The sequence below is a fragment of the Dama dama genome, chromosome 15 (genome assembly GCF_033118175.1).
Source record: "Dama dama isolate Ldn47 chromosome 15, ASM3311817v1, whole genome shotgun sequence".
Taxonomy (NCBI): Eukaryota; Metazoa; Chordata; class Mammalia; order Artiodactyla; family Cervidae; genus Dama; species Dama dama.
This window is the reverse complement of record NC_083695.1, coordinates 89,222,190-89,236,062: the sequence shown is the minus strand read 5'-3', so window position 1 is coordinate 89,236,062 and position 13,873 is coordinate 89,222,190. Positions and strand designations below refer to the sequence as shown.

Below are 13,873 nucleotides of genomic sequence, written 5' to 3'. Positions count from 1 at the left end.
GAATCACTGCACAGAGTGTTCCAGATAAAGCAAAACCTGTGAGCAGCCTGGATGACTGGGGGTTGGGGACCCTTGTGCAGACCAGCTTCCTACTGAGTGTGTGAAAAACCTGCCCCCCGCCAGGCCCCTGCTCTAGCCCTGGCATAGGCTTGGCACTTGATTCTCCCTTCCACGTCCTTTTAGAGCGTGCGCCTCTGGAGGGCAGGGCTGCTGTTCGGACAGCTCTTGCATGGCATCTCTGGACCTGCTCAGGAAATGTTCCCGGAAGAACGGATGCGGGCAAGAGGAGCCAACCTTTCAGATTTCCTAACAGTGAAGTGTGGTAGGCCGAACTTTAAATGAACCCCATCACCTTTGTCCCTGGGGTCATGTCTATGAACGTGTAGGTTACATGGCAAAAGGGACCTTTGCGACGCAGTTAAGGTTGCTAATCAGTCAACCTCATCAAGACAAGGAGGTTATCCTGCATGATTAAAACCTTGGATTCTCCTGGATGGTCTCTGTGTCATCACAGGAGCCCAGAAAGAATGAGCACAGGGGTCCCAAGACAAGAAGGACTTGAGTGCTGTTGCTGCTTGGCAGATAGAAGGGGCCCTGTGAGGAGAGGTGGCCTCTGGGTGTAGACACCAAATCCAAACCAGCACCCAGCGAGGACGTGGGGACTTGGTAACCTCAAAGAAGTGAATCCTGCCGACCACCTGAAAGGGGCTTGGGAGGGCTTCCACCCCAGGACCTGCAGGTAAGAGCCCAGCCCTGCTGTCCGCTTGGTTTTACTCTTGTGAGACCTAGAGCAGAGCATCCATCAGACTTCTGAGCCACAGAACCATGTGGTAGTTAGAAGGTGCTGTTTGAAGTCACTGGGCTTGGGGTCATTTGTTACGCAGCTGCAGGAGACTAATACAGACAGAGAGCAGATCACCTTCTATCACTCCTTGTGATGGGTAATCAAGATGCTGATGACACCTTGGAGGGGCTCAGTGCCAGGAGAGAATCCAGTTCCACCCTCATGTCACGGGCAGGGATGTGAAGGGGCCACCATCATGCTGGATTTTAATGTCATCGAAGAAACTTGTAAGAAAGCGACTTTTCTCGAATTAACCCTTCATCCAAGAGCAGATAGTCCCTGGAAATGCCTGGTGACGCCACTGTCCTAGAACTCATCTCAGCGTGGTCATGTCTGCTGTCCCTGGCCACTTGGGGAGGCAGTGTGAACAGCGCTGATCGGCATGTGAGGGCTGGGAAGGGAGAGGGGCCTGGGACCCTGCCTGGCACTGCGGGCTGGACTCACCTTTGGGTGCAAGGGAGGCATTGTAGGTGTTTAACTATGGAGCCAACACGCTCAGATTAGAGTGTTGGAAAAGATGCTGACTGTGCGTGTAGAAAGAACCAGTTAGAGGAAGTCAAGGAAAGGAGGCAGAGAGTGTAGCTAGAAGCTGCTGCAAGAGGCCCAAGGGAGAGAGCGGGAAGAGAGTTGTTTAATCTGTATATTAAACAGATACCACTGTATCTGTATACTGTATAATATACGTGTATATTAAACACATACCACTCCCAGAGTTTCAGATCCTGGAGTCTTACCTCAGACCTACTGAAGTGGAATCTCTGGTTTTGGAGCCAAGGAATCTGCATTAAAAAAAAAAGCAACCCAGGCTTGAGAAGAAGATGATGGCTAATGGGAGATGGGGTGGGTAAAAGAGCCAAGAGTTAAGGATGACACTGGCGTGCCTGCCTCGGCATCTGGGCAGGTGTGTGGTGGGGAATTTAGAGAACTGCGGTAGCGAGGGGTGAAGCAGGTCTGGTCTGGGTTGGACCCAGCAGCAAAGGTGGGCAGGGAAGGGGGTGCAAATTACCAAGACCTGCTAGGAGTCTCTAAGGCTCAATCAGGAAAGTGGAATGTATTTAGAAGGCTCAGGTATTTCACAACTACGGCAGGCAGTGCTGCTCTAAATTTACCAAATCAACAGCTCATTTTTGTGTTGGGTGGGTTGGAGATCTTATGACAGAAACAAGTAAGTGAAAATGCTACCGGCTGTAAACTTTATTGGCTAAATGTCTATTATGCAGCTAAAAACATCCAGTTAATAGGTGATGCCCGTCAACAGCTGGTAGCGACAGAGTCTTAGACGGTGATAACAATGACATTATGTCTCTCTCATCACCCGTAGGTTCTTCGTGTCGCCAATTACTGGCCATACGCTGACTCGTGGAGGATAAAGAGGTGATGACATTGTCATCACTAAAATCGCTTGGAGTCCTCATCTGATTTTCCTGCAGAGGTTTCTGCCTGTGCTTGCAGGATCCCTGGGCTTCATTGGTGGGGAAAGCATTTGATTTTAGAAAATAGTTTGGTGGATAAGTTGCTAATCAAGCCAGGAAATTCCAACTGGGGCATTCACCGGAATGCCTGGGAGTGTCCAGGCATTGACTGGGAGTGTCTGTTGCGTCAGGCTCTGAGATAGGGGCTGGCAATATCGAGACTTACATGACCCTGTTCTCACCCTCAAAGGGCTTACAGTCTCTCAGATTTCCCTGGAGGGATCTCCAAAGTAGAGTTCTAAAGCCTTCCAGCTATGGGAGCATCTTGAGAGCAAGAGAACTGACCCCCTGGGCCACCCTGTTAGAATAGGCAGCTCTTATGTAAATACACCTGTTCTGGTGTTTGTTTAAAACTGGCCTGTTGCTTTCCTTCACTGAAGTTTTGAAACAGAGTTGAAGTCCACAGCTTTAAGGAATTCGCTATTATCCTAAATCCGGCTGAGGTTTTGGATCGAGTGTAGGAAATTTTCACAAGAACCTGAATTTCACGTCGATTTGTGATGGATTAGCATACCAAAATTGGCTTAAAGTGCACTTAATGGATGCATTACTGCAGAAGGGATCTGTCTAACTAGAGTATTTTTAAATTTATGAAATTGAAATGCACTTCAGGTTACCGAGCAGTCTAAATTCGTCAAAGTCACAGGGCTGGGGGCAGGTCGTTGCTGGTGGCAGAGTTGAAGCCACGTCCACTGAAACAAATTTGAGAGCCTGTGCCCTGAGGCCCAGGGACCCCCATCACCCCGAGGGGGGCCCTCCCCAGCGCTGGAACTCTGACTCCAGTAGCCTTCCGCCCCCCAAGCCTGTCCCTGTGGAAAGAGCCTCACATTTGGGAATAAAGTGAAGGTGAACTGAACTTTATTCCAGGCTCTGCTAAAGCGTTAACTGAAAATTAAGGGGGATTAGGTGATAAGTAAGTCCTCTGACAGATAAAAGGGGGGCATTCCTGGGGCTTCCCTGGTGGTCTGGTGGCTAAGACTCTGCGCTCCCAATGCAGGGGGCCGGGTATGATCCCTGCTCAGGGAACTAGATCCCTCATGCCGAGACTAAGGTCCTCACGCTGCAACAAAGAGCAAAGATCCCACATGCGGCAACTAAGACCCGCTGCAGCCAAATTTAAAATTACATAAATAATTAAAAATAAAAGGAGCATTCCATTCTGATAGGAGGATCTGGGGAGACCCCAAACGCTCTGGTCTCAACGCTCCTATAGTACAGTGACCGAAAGCAACATTGTGGCTGTTGAGTTGGGACTTGTAATGAGCAGTGCCCATGGTCTGACCTTGTCTCCTTTCCCCCCAAGTTGTTTGTTCTCTCTGTTTTCAAGTTGTTGGGCCAGTTCCTGGAACCGTGATTCCCATCACTTCATTCCTTCAAAATGAACTTCCAACAGCCATGCCTCTTGTATCAGCGGCATTATAAGATCCCAGAGCTGCAGCTTTCAGGGTCCTTCCTCCCTCCAGGTGGGGAAGCAGAGTAAGAGAGAGGGTCAAGGTCTTACAGACAGCGGATGGCAGAAGCAGAACCTGGGTCTCCGAGCCTCAGTATTTCCTGAGCAACTCACACGTGTGAGGCCAGGAGACGCAGCTGGTCCACCTCTTTCCTCCGCTCTCACTGCGCTCACTTGATGGGTGTGCCCGCGTGAGCCTGAACTCACTGACACTAGTGCACACTGAAGGTAGAGTGTGGCCTTTGGTCTCTTCCTATGTTGCTTTGTTTCAGAGCCTCAGTCTCCCCACCTGAAAAATGGGGACTCAATAATATTGGCTCACAAGGCTATTGTGAAGATCAAATGAAATACCACAGGGGGAGCGCTTGGCAGGGTATGTCACATGGTAGGGAGCTGTAGGTCCCCATTCTCAGGAGGGCAGAGAGACTTAACCATCTCAGTAGCTCCCACCTTCATGCCAGTGTGTAGCACAGAGCAAGCGTTCAGGGAATGTCTGCTGGATGAATGAATAAATGAGTGAGTGAATGAGGGTAATTTGGGGATCATGGCAGGTCCTCGGTCTTCCAGTTTTCTGAGGTGCTTGCACTGTCTCGTAGAATCTTTGCTCAACTAATATTTGTTCATGAATTCAATTAAGCAATTGAATAACAGTTCTCATGTTACTGTTACATGCAAAGCCACTTTCAATAGCATTGATTACTGATAATAGCTGACATCCCGGAGCTTTAACTAGGGTCTAAGAATTGTGCTTATTGTTTTTCAGTCACTGTGTCAAGAATCTGCACACCAGCCCACTGAGGGCATGTATCAGTCAGCCATTGCCACAAAAATGCTGTGTAACAAAACTCCGACATATACCTTGCAACACACATTTCCCCCTTGTTCACGTGTTTATAGGTCAGCTGAGGCAGTTCAAATTCCAGCTGTACAGGGGAATCACTTGGCTCCAGGCTGCAAGTTGAGTGTGGGTCTGCTACATGTGTGTTTAGTTCAGAGCCTTGATGGAAGAAGTAGCAGCTTCTCAGGATGTGTTGGTGGTGTTCTCATTAAGGATTCAAAGCACAAGAGAGCAAGCCCAGGCCTGCAACACATGCCGAGCCTCTGATTCAGCCACATTCTTCAAAATCTCATTATCTAAAGCAAATCATGTGGGTAAGTCCAAAGTCAAGGGATGGGGAAGCGTGGTCCATGCACTATGACGCTGTGACAGGACATAGAAGTGTAATAACCTGCATGGGGTCAATAATTCAACTTAACTGCATGTAGGGCTATTATAGGCGCCAGACAGAGGCAAAGAAAGAAATGACTAGTCCAGCGTCACTCAGCTCGGCGGTGTCAGCAGCAGGGGTTGAACTCAGACAATTTAATTCCAGAATTATGGAGGCCTAAGTGTGCATCTGGGGAAGGGACATTTGTTTTCTTAAATTGCATTTTTTTTTCACTCACTAGTTGCCAATATGATACACCAGCCTCTCTCACAGACACGTATCTGTCTGTCCATCCATCCACTCACGCACATACGTCTGGTATTTGGGTGTTCTCTCAGCTCTCCAGAGTAACAGACTCAAGGGCAATTCTTGGGTGATTTTTTTTTTTTAAATTAAAGTTGAGAGGAAAAACTACCCTCCAGTTAATCTCAGGCAGGTGTATAAATACCTTTAGAAAGTCCCTGGTGGAATCCGTATCAAAGCGGCAGCATGACTATACTTAGAAACAATTTGCTCCATGTCAACCGCGATTTCTGACACTTGAATTTGAAAGTGACCTGGGTGGGCCCGGAGCCATCTATGCAACAGAGAGATGTGTTTACTTGGAAGGAGGAGAGGAAAGACGGAGGTATGTGTGGCCGTGGAATAATGTTCCACACACCCTTACAGGAGGGGATTTCCTTCTGGGTGTTTCCACAGAACCTTCCCTGTGTTTGTTTAAACCCATTGCACACCCTGGTCTGACAGCTGCCTGGCCCAGGGCCTTCCTTGCAGACGCATGCACAACCAACCTTCTTTAATAGCACACTGCTCCGTGTCCTCCCCCCGCAATTACTTGAGTATATAAACCTCACTGAAAGGCAGGCTTTTCTTGGGAGCTAATAAATAAGCCCCAAAGCCACAACATGTGTAAGACCTTGAAAAATGGCATCATCATCTATTGGGAATTGTGAACCCTGCAAAAAGCAGCTCATTGTATTTTCAGAAAAAGCTTTTTGTTTTAAAAATAATAATAATGAACAAAACCTACCAAGTGGAGTCTATATGGAAAAAGCAATGTAGTCTGAGATTCTAAGGCTGGTCTCTTTGCTGCATTAATCTCTCTTCGTAGATTTTATGTAAGAGGCATTATTTGCAGGAAAACAAGATACCGTTTTGAAGAATTCCCCTCTCATCCCTGCTTCACATCTGCAATTATAATCCTCTGATTGTGACCCCTGCATTAGTTGCCACGGATGCTGAGCAGAAGTTTATGACCTCAGGGTGGGCTATAGTTTCTGGGGGTGAGAGGAGCCTCGGGCAATAAAAATCATGTTTTTCCAGAAAGAGAGGAAAGGGTGGGGGGAAGGTACCCTCAGGACGCACCCCTCAGCGGTGTGTCAGCACTGGACACGGAGAATTTTCAGCTCCACTTCTGGTTGCTCCTAGGACAAGATGCTGGACTGTGGTCAAGGGGACTCGGCCGGCAAAAGGCTATGTGACCGAAGACGAGGATCTTTCTCCCCCCCCTTCTGTCCCTTAGATCTGTTTTCTGAGAGGCTGGGCTTGAGTCTTTCAGAATTCAGAGTGTTTTCTTCAACTGGTTTATCTTCGGTGGAGAGTCTCCAGGTCGACCACGGGTGCGCCACTTCCTTGGCCTCGGGCAGCCCCGTGGTTTCCTGGAGCTGCCGCGCCTGGGGCCACTGCGGCCGGGCTCGGGGTCCCGCTGAACCTTCCTTCACTGTGAAAGCAAGCAGGCTGGGCCGAAGAGCCCGGGAGAGCCGTCTCCAGATGCAAAAATACAAGAGGGCGCAGAACCCACCAGCGCCATGGCCTTGAATATCAATGCACGGGCTGACTCCAGACCACCAAGTTCATTAAAAAAAAAAAAAAAAATGTCTCTGGCAGCGTGTCACTGGCAGACTTGAGGGGTTTCGGTTTGCTTTCCATCCCGAATCACCGCAGCGCCCATGCCGTGTTGACTCGGAAGGGGAGGGGGCGGGAAGCAAACCCACCGCTCGGCGCGCACGCCTTGGTCTCACATTCCAGACCCGAGCTGATGTGTGTCCGCGCGACACGGGGCGGGGGGCGGGTTCTCTTCGGATGTTTCATTCGACAACCGCACGTCACTCCCAAAACTTTTCCTCCCTGCGCTCGGGGAGTCAGGTTGACGCGCCCCGCATGCCGGGCTCCCGGCGCCGGGCTGGGCGCGCTCCCGCGGAGCCGGAGCCGCAGAGGCTGGGCTGCCCCCGCCGCCCCCGGGCTGGACTCCGGCTTCTCAGGTACGAGTTGGGTGCCAGGCGCGGCGCGGGGGCGGCCACAGGAGGCGGGTGGGTGTCTGGCCCCGAGCTCCGGCGCCCCTCCGCGTTCCGGCCGGGCAGCGCCGGGGTCGGCCCGGGCTGGGCGTAGGGAGTCCGGGCCGGCGGAGGCTGCGCGCAGCCTCACTCCCCGCGGCGCTCCCCGCGCGGTGGTGGCGGCGGCGGCGGCGGCGGCGGCGGCGGAGGCGACGACGGCCCAGGCAGACAATGAACTTGCGAGCGCGCGCAGAGCCGAGGCAGGTTTGGGCCCCGCGACCCACGGCCCAGCCTCACCGAGGCAATCGCCGTCTCCAGCGGAGGGCGTCCCCTCGCCGCCGATCCCGGCCGCGCTCTGGGCGCCCGGCGCGCCGGGAACCTCGCGGGAAGGGCTGCTCGGAGGCAACGGCGGCGGCGCCAAGGGCTCGCACGCCCCCCTCTCCAGCTAGGGAGAATGCGATCAGAGCTCGGGGACCGGGAACTCGGCGGCGGGGTGGTGGCGCTGCGGACAGCTGCCTCTGGGCAAGCACAGGCCAGCTGTCCAGGAGAACGGCCCCAGGAGTCGGAATGGGGGTGCGGGGGGCGCGCTCTGCAGGCGGAGGACCGACTGACCGACCGATCGGTGCTTTCTCCCTAGGAGCGCGCGTGGGGTGAAGGTGGGGGTGGGCATTCCCCAGCCATGCGCTCCGCTCCCCGGCGCACTTCGGGGAAGTTTCCAGGCGCGGCTCGGGGCAGGTTGGTGTGTTTGCTATCCGCCACTCTCTCCCCGACTCGGGTTCGGGGCCACCTTCCTGCTCTAGCTCCAGTCCCGCGGCTGCCCCGGGCGGGGAGGCGTGGGGTGGGGGATCCCAGGCGCGGAAGCCCGTGGGACCGGGTTCCGGGAGGGGGACCGCGTGGGCGGGCCTGGGAGGAGACGGGGGCGCGGCGAGGCCCGGAGCGGCCTGAACTTCTGCTCCCCGCCTTCTTCCTCCCGGCCCTCCGCCCCCTGTCCCCTCCCAGCGCCCCGCCGCAGCTCCGGAGGCGGTGTGACTCGGGAGGAGCCGGCGCTTCCCGGCGGTGGCGGAGGCGGCGGCGGCGTCCCCAGCCGGCCTGGGCGCGGCGAGCGGAGCGCTGCAGGTCTGAGCAGAGCGGCGTGGCGGGGCGACGGGGGCTGCGGGGCGACGGAGCTGCGGGGAGCCTGGGTGTCATCGGCCCCTGCGCGGGGGCGACGCCGCCGATCGGGATGGAGCGCGAGTCTATTGGGTTATAGGTGCGGGTGGAGAGGACTCGGCGGCCGTGGGCTAATGGGGGACGGGTCGTGGCGCAGGTGGCCCCCTTGGAGTCCTCTTAAGATCGCGGGATGCCGGCGCCCGGGAGAAGCGAACCTCGCCTTTGGGAGAATGAATGAAACGTTGTGGAAGCGCCTTCCGACTCCTCCGGGCGAACGGATTGGCCGGCGTGCGCGCGTGTGTGTGCGTGAGTGTTTAGGATTCGGAGCCGCCGGGGTCCTGGGCGCGGCTGCTTGACCGCCCCGTCGCGGTCCTGGCCCCACGTTGCGCGTCAGCCCTGCAGCCGGGGTCGGCCCGCGGGGGCTGGAGCGGCGGGTACAGACTGAAGGCTGGGGCTCGGGGCTGGCTGTTGGCAGCTGGACGTCCGCGCCTGGAGTAAGGAGGTTCGAGAAGGAGGCGATGAAGGCTGGGGCTGAGCCCAGCTTCCCCGCCCCCGGCCCCGTTTTCCCGTTCCCCGAGGCCCTTCGCTGTATTCACGTAGGGTGAGTTGATGGCACGGAGTTTGGGGGAATGAAGTTCTATCTCTGGGAAGCCTCAGGACGCTCCGTTAAGGGATGTGGCGCGCTGTCTTGTGAGGCTGAGCCGAGGGGTTTGCAGGGCCTCAGTTCTTATCAGCTGCGGTTCTAGAAGGACATCCACCAGGTGATGGAGCAGAAAGGCAGCCCGGGGGCGCACCTCCCGGGGTGCCCGGGGGGAAACAGGCCTGGAGATTTGCCCCAAGTTCCTCTAGAACTGATCCCCCCCCCCCCCAACAGACAGCATTTTCCATGCCCAACTTTCCTACTCCCCTTCTCAGAGTGGTGCAAAATCAGGAGCCCTCCTTTCCAGAACATGGTACTTGTTAATTTTACCAACAGTATGTTGATTGAATCCGGATGTCTTAGCACACAAATCATATATGATTTTGTTTAAAATAGCATGGGAATAAAATGCCTTTTAACTAGGTAATTTTTAATCAAATAGGTTTTTCTCTCTAATGCTCCTGAAAGATTGGCAGGAGAATGTCCTGCCTCCCGCTGGCTGGGGGAACTGAGCCAGCAGGTGAAGCAGCTTGCCAGGCTCGCTCTCTCAGTATAGGTGCACAAGTGAGCCAGAAGTGGAGCTGCAGGGGGCTCTTCTCCCCCTCCCAGGTCCAGCTCCCTGGCCCTCTGAAGGAAATTCAGCAATGCTTTTGTGTTCTTTCTCTCCGGGTGTTGCATGACTGCAGTGAGCAGGGTTAATTCATCCAGGACCTTGTGTTTGGAGGCAGGATGGAGAGGCAGGTTTGTCCAGAGTGGATCCCCTGCCTGCCTTGCTTTTCTCTGATGATCAGATGGCCAGAGTTCCCAGCACTGTCACGGTGGCCGCCGTGAGTTTCTGTGTCTGTACCTTCCTTTTCTTCTTTTGCTGTTGCCCATGGCCAGCAGAGGGGAGGTGTTTGACTTTTTCACTGGCCCGAAGAAAAGAAGATTAATCCCAGTGTGTGGAAGAGGCAGTGTTTGCAGGAAAGTTTGGGAGAGGTTGGAAAGTGGACTTTGCTTATTTGGTGTCTGGAGAAGGTGCAGAAGAGAAGCCCCAAGTTAACCATCTGGTCCACAGGAACCCCAGGCTCTTGGAACCTGCACTAGTGGATGCTTCGGGTTAGAGCTGAGTTGTGATTAGACTGTGGGTGTCCAAGGCCACCTAGGACCTGGCTGGAGGTTGCTGGGTGCACTGGCATCCAGGTGAATCCCTGCTAGCTCCAGGGGATGGGGAGAGGTGGGGAGACTCCGGGGCTGCCCTGAGCAGGTGAGCCCATGCCCTACCCAAGAGGGCAGCTTTGACTCAGTTCTACCCAACTGGGAGAAAAATTGACAAGTCTTGTTAATTTTCAAGGGAATTCTCAAGCCTGAACATTTAAGTGTGGGCTCACATTCTACAAGGAGAGGAGAGGATTGGGAGTGGATGCTCTGCCAAGAAGTCTGAAGCTTGACATCTGGTCCTGAGTTTGCATATTGGGAAGGGTGTTCCACCATCAGAGAGGTGTGACATGTGATAAGGATATGGAGACCACAGCCCCAGGCCGAGGGACTAAGAATTGAGGACGCCCTCTGTGCCTATGGCCAAGTGCCAGCCTTCATGTGCTGTATGTCACGCGTCCATTCAATAGCTATCGGACGAACTCCTGTCTCAGTTGGTAAAGAGTTTGCCTGCAGTGCAGGAGACCTGGGTTCGATCCCTGGGTCAGGAAGATCCCTTGGAGGAGGAAATGGCAACCCACTCCAGTATTCTTGTCTGGAGAATTCCATGGACAGAGGAGCTTGGTGGCCTACAGACCATGGGGTCACAAAGAGTCAGACAGGGCTGAGGGACTAACACTTTCACTTGCCATATGGAAAGAGGCACTCTATAAAACTTTTCATATCGCTTCATTATCGAATAGTACACGCCGATACAGGGAGAAGAAAGAGTTCCTGCCCTTCTAGGAAGGGAGCAGGGGAAAATGTCTGTGCCCCGTGGACAGTTGAGCGGTGAGCTGCATTAAGAGCTGGGAGAATAAGGCCAGGAAAAAGGCCAGTGAAGGGTGGGTGGCCCGGGAGGAGTCTCTTCCTACTGATGTGGGGATTGAGGCTCGGAGCAGGGAGTCCCAAGTCACACAGACCAGAAGTGGGACAATAGCCCAGGTCTCCGATGCTCCGGCTCCTGGGCCGGCTCTTACAGCCCTTCCTGCGGGGCTGGAGCCTCTTGGAAACTCCCAGATGAGTGGACACTCCCTGTGCTGGGCAGTTCTTGCTTCCTGCACCCCAGATCCAGAGCCTGTTCTGGTCCCCAGTCATCAGCAGTTCCAGGATTACAGAGGTGCTGTTTGGAACCTGTTTTGTGAGAAAGGAGTTTCCTTGACCTATGAATGAAAGCAGAAACTGTCTAGAAACGTAGCTGGCCTGGGAGCGTCACTGTGTGAGCACGCTATCCCCAGGCATCTCTTGAGCGGCACGTGATGTAGAAGTGATGCTTTCAGTCATCAGCTGGTGAGGACGGTGCGTCACCTGAAAGTGGGGCTACTCAGGGCACAGCGGCTGACTTCTGCCCTAACTGTGCTGCTTTGCTGCGGATTCAGAGCCCATCTTCTCACTTAGCTGACAACGCATCGGGGGACTGTTCTGATCTTGCACAGGGTGTTTCTTTATTGTTCTCAGTTGCTGGGGTCTGGTTTCCTTCCTGAGAGGCTCCTCCGTTAAAACGAAGTGCTAGGATGGCATGATTTATGTGTAGACCTGGGTCTTCATGGCGTGAAATGAAGCACAGAGGTGGCTGTTATCTAGTGTGTGCATCCAGTGTCCACATCTAGGAAGAAAAGTAAAGGGTCTGTGTTGATTCGGGCCAATACAGAATATTTTTCAAGTACGGGCGTTGGGGAGGAAGACATTTGGTCCTAACAGCCGTCCTTTGCTGGGTCCCTACCGGTTCCCAGCTTGCCCTGTGCCAGCCTGGTCAGACAGGTGTCTCGCTTTGTCTCAATCAGAGGGCAGGGAGGCTGTTGGAGACCACAGGGCCCAATCATCTAGCCCTCGGGATGTGCAAGAGGTCGGATCACAGAACGGGAGTGGAGGAAGGAGGGACGTGGGGTGGGGGTGGGGAAAAGCAGTCATGGCTCTCGAAGGGGAAGGCGGTGATGAATCAGCAAGTGGGGTGGGGGGTGGAAGAGGAAAGCAGGTTCTCGGTCTCTGTTGATTTCGAAAGGGATGCAGAGGAAACGCAAGCAGCCTGTTTCATCAGCGCCAGCCATACGCGACATTTATGTCTTCCTCCAGGTGCAAGCCCAGGGCCAGGTGCGTGGGGGCCACGAGGCAGAGCTTGGAGTAGTGGGCCAGGCAGAACTTGACGAGTCAGGTTACATAACACTGCCCAGAGTGCCGCCGTTGCTAGGTTAGCGCGGCTCTGAGATTGGAGTGGCCTGGGGCCACTTCACCCCTGGCCTGAGAGCTGGGGCCTGAGACCTGAGCCAGGTTTCACTCGCTCTGTTGTGTCCCGTTCTTTGCGACCCCATGGACTGTAGCCCGCCGGGCTCCCCTGTCCAAGAGATTCTTCGGGCAAGAATACTGGAGTGGGTTGCCATGCCCTTCTCCAGGGGATCTTCCCCACCCAGGGATTGAACCTGGGTCTCCTGAGTCTCCGGCATTGCAGGTGGATTCTTTACCGTCTGAGCCACTAGGGAAGTCCTACAGAGGACACTTAATACGGGCTTGGAGTGGTGCCTAGCATACAGTAAGTGCTTAATATACATCAGCTCTAGAGCTCATTACCGCGGATGGGAGAATGTCTCTTGAGCTCCTTGAAATTGCTTGTCCAGTTATTTTATTTTATTTTTTTTAATGTAGCTGTGTATGTTTCCTGGTGGAGGAAGGGAGCATGACTTCTAGCATATTCTACCTCAGAGAGCTTCTCTGACACCCCAGGACGCCTTGGCTTCTAGTCAGGCTGATTGCTTCATCTCTCTGGGCAAAGAGAGGGCTGCATCCACAGCCGCCCTCTGAGATGCTTCCAGCGAACGCCGTGGGCAGGCGGTCGGGCAGTTTGGCTGTTCTCCTGTGTAGTGGTGATTAAGTCGGGGGCAGATCAGGGGATGTACTGGGGAGGCCAGCTTTCGAATGCTGCATTCCTGAGCCCCACTCCAAGCTTCAGAGTGTTCTGAGTGGGTGTGCGGGGGCCTTCTTGCCCGGGCAGGCTCATCCTGACACCCATGCTACATTTCTAGAATTTGTCTGGGTCCGGGCCTTCCGGGTCTCTGAAGCAAGAGAGGCTGGCAGATCCTCAAAAGCAGAGAGTGTCATTATAATGGAAACCTGGACCCTTTCCAGAACTGTGCTTGTGATTAAAATATTGAGACAGGCCGCCTCATCATCCAGGTGCCTGGAAAATACCCCAGCACGGGCACATGATTAGATTACAGGGCTGTGCTGTACTCAGTCACCCCAGTCGTGTCCGACTCTGTGCGACCCCATGGACTGTAGCCCACCAGGCTCCTCTGTCCACGGGGTTCTCCAGGCAAGAATACTGGAGTGGGTTGCCATGCCCTCCTCCAGGGGACCTTCCCGACCCAGGGAGCAAACGCACATCTCTTGCGTCTCCTGCATTGGCGGGCCGGTTCTTTACCACTAGCGCCACCTTGCTGTTGAGTTGCTCAGTCGTGTCCCCCGCTTTGAGACCCCATGGACTGTAGCATGCCAGGCTTCCCCGTCCTTCACCACCTGGGCATGTGCAATTATCTTTTCCTATGACGGGCAAGAACCTGGTGGTTTCACATCTTCTCTTGAAATGGAATATGTGCCTGCTGACCCTTTTTGCTCCCTGTGGTTGAGAAGACATTGGTGTGACCTCAGAGGGGAAGAGGCCTCGGGA

At 54.3% G+C, this 13,873-nt stretch overlaps 1 protein-coding gene across 2 annotated transcripts in view; it reads left to right on the top strand.

Moving 5' to 3' along the window:
• Window positions 1–7,176: 7,176 nt before the first annotated feature.
• CHST15 (carbohydrate sulfotransferase 15) overlaps window positions 7,177–13,873 on the top strand; it is an 81,148-nt gene continuing 74,451 nt past the window's right edge. Inside the window, exon 1 of one of the 2 annotated variants that reach the window (XM_061162856.1) lies at window positions 7,177–7,235. The gene's annotated coding sequence lies outside the window, so the exon portion shown is untranslated. Of the gene's footprint in view, window positions 7,236–8,256; window positions 8,364–13,873 lie in introns of those variants that run through there. The other variant, XM_061162858.1, reaches the window with a different exon arrangement.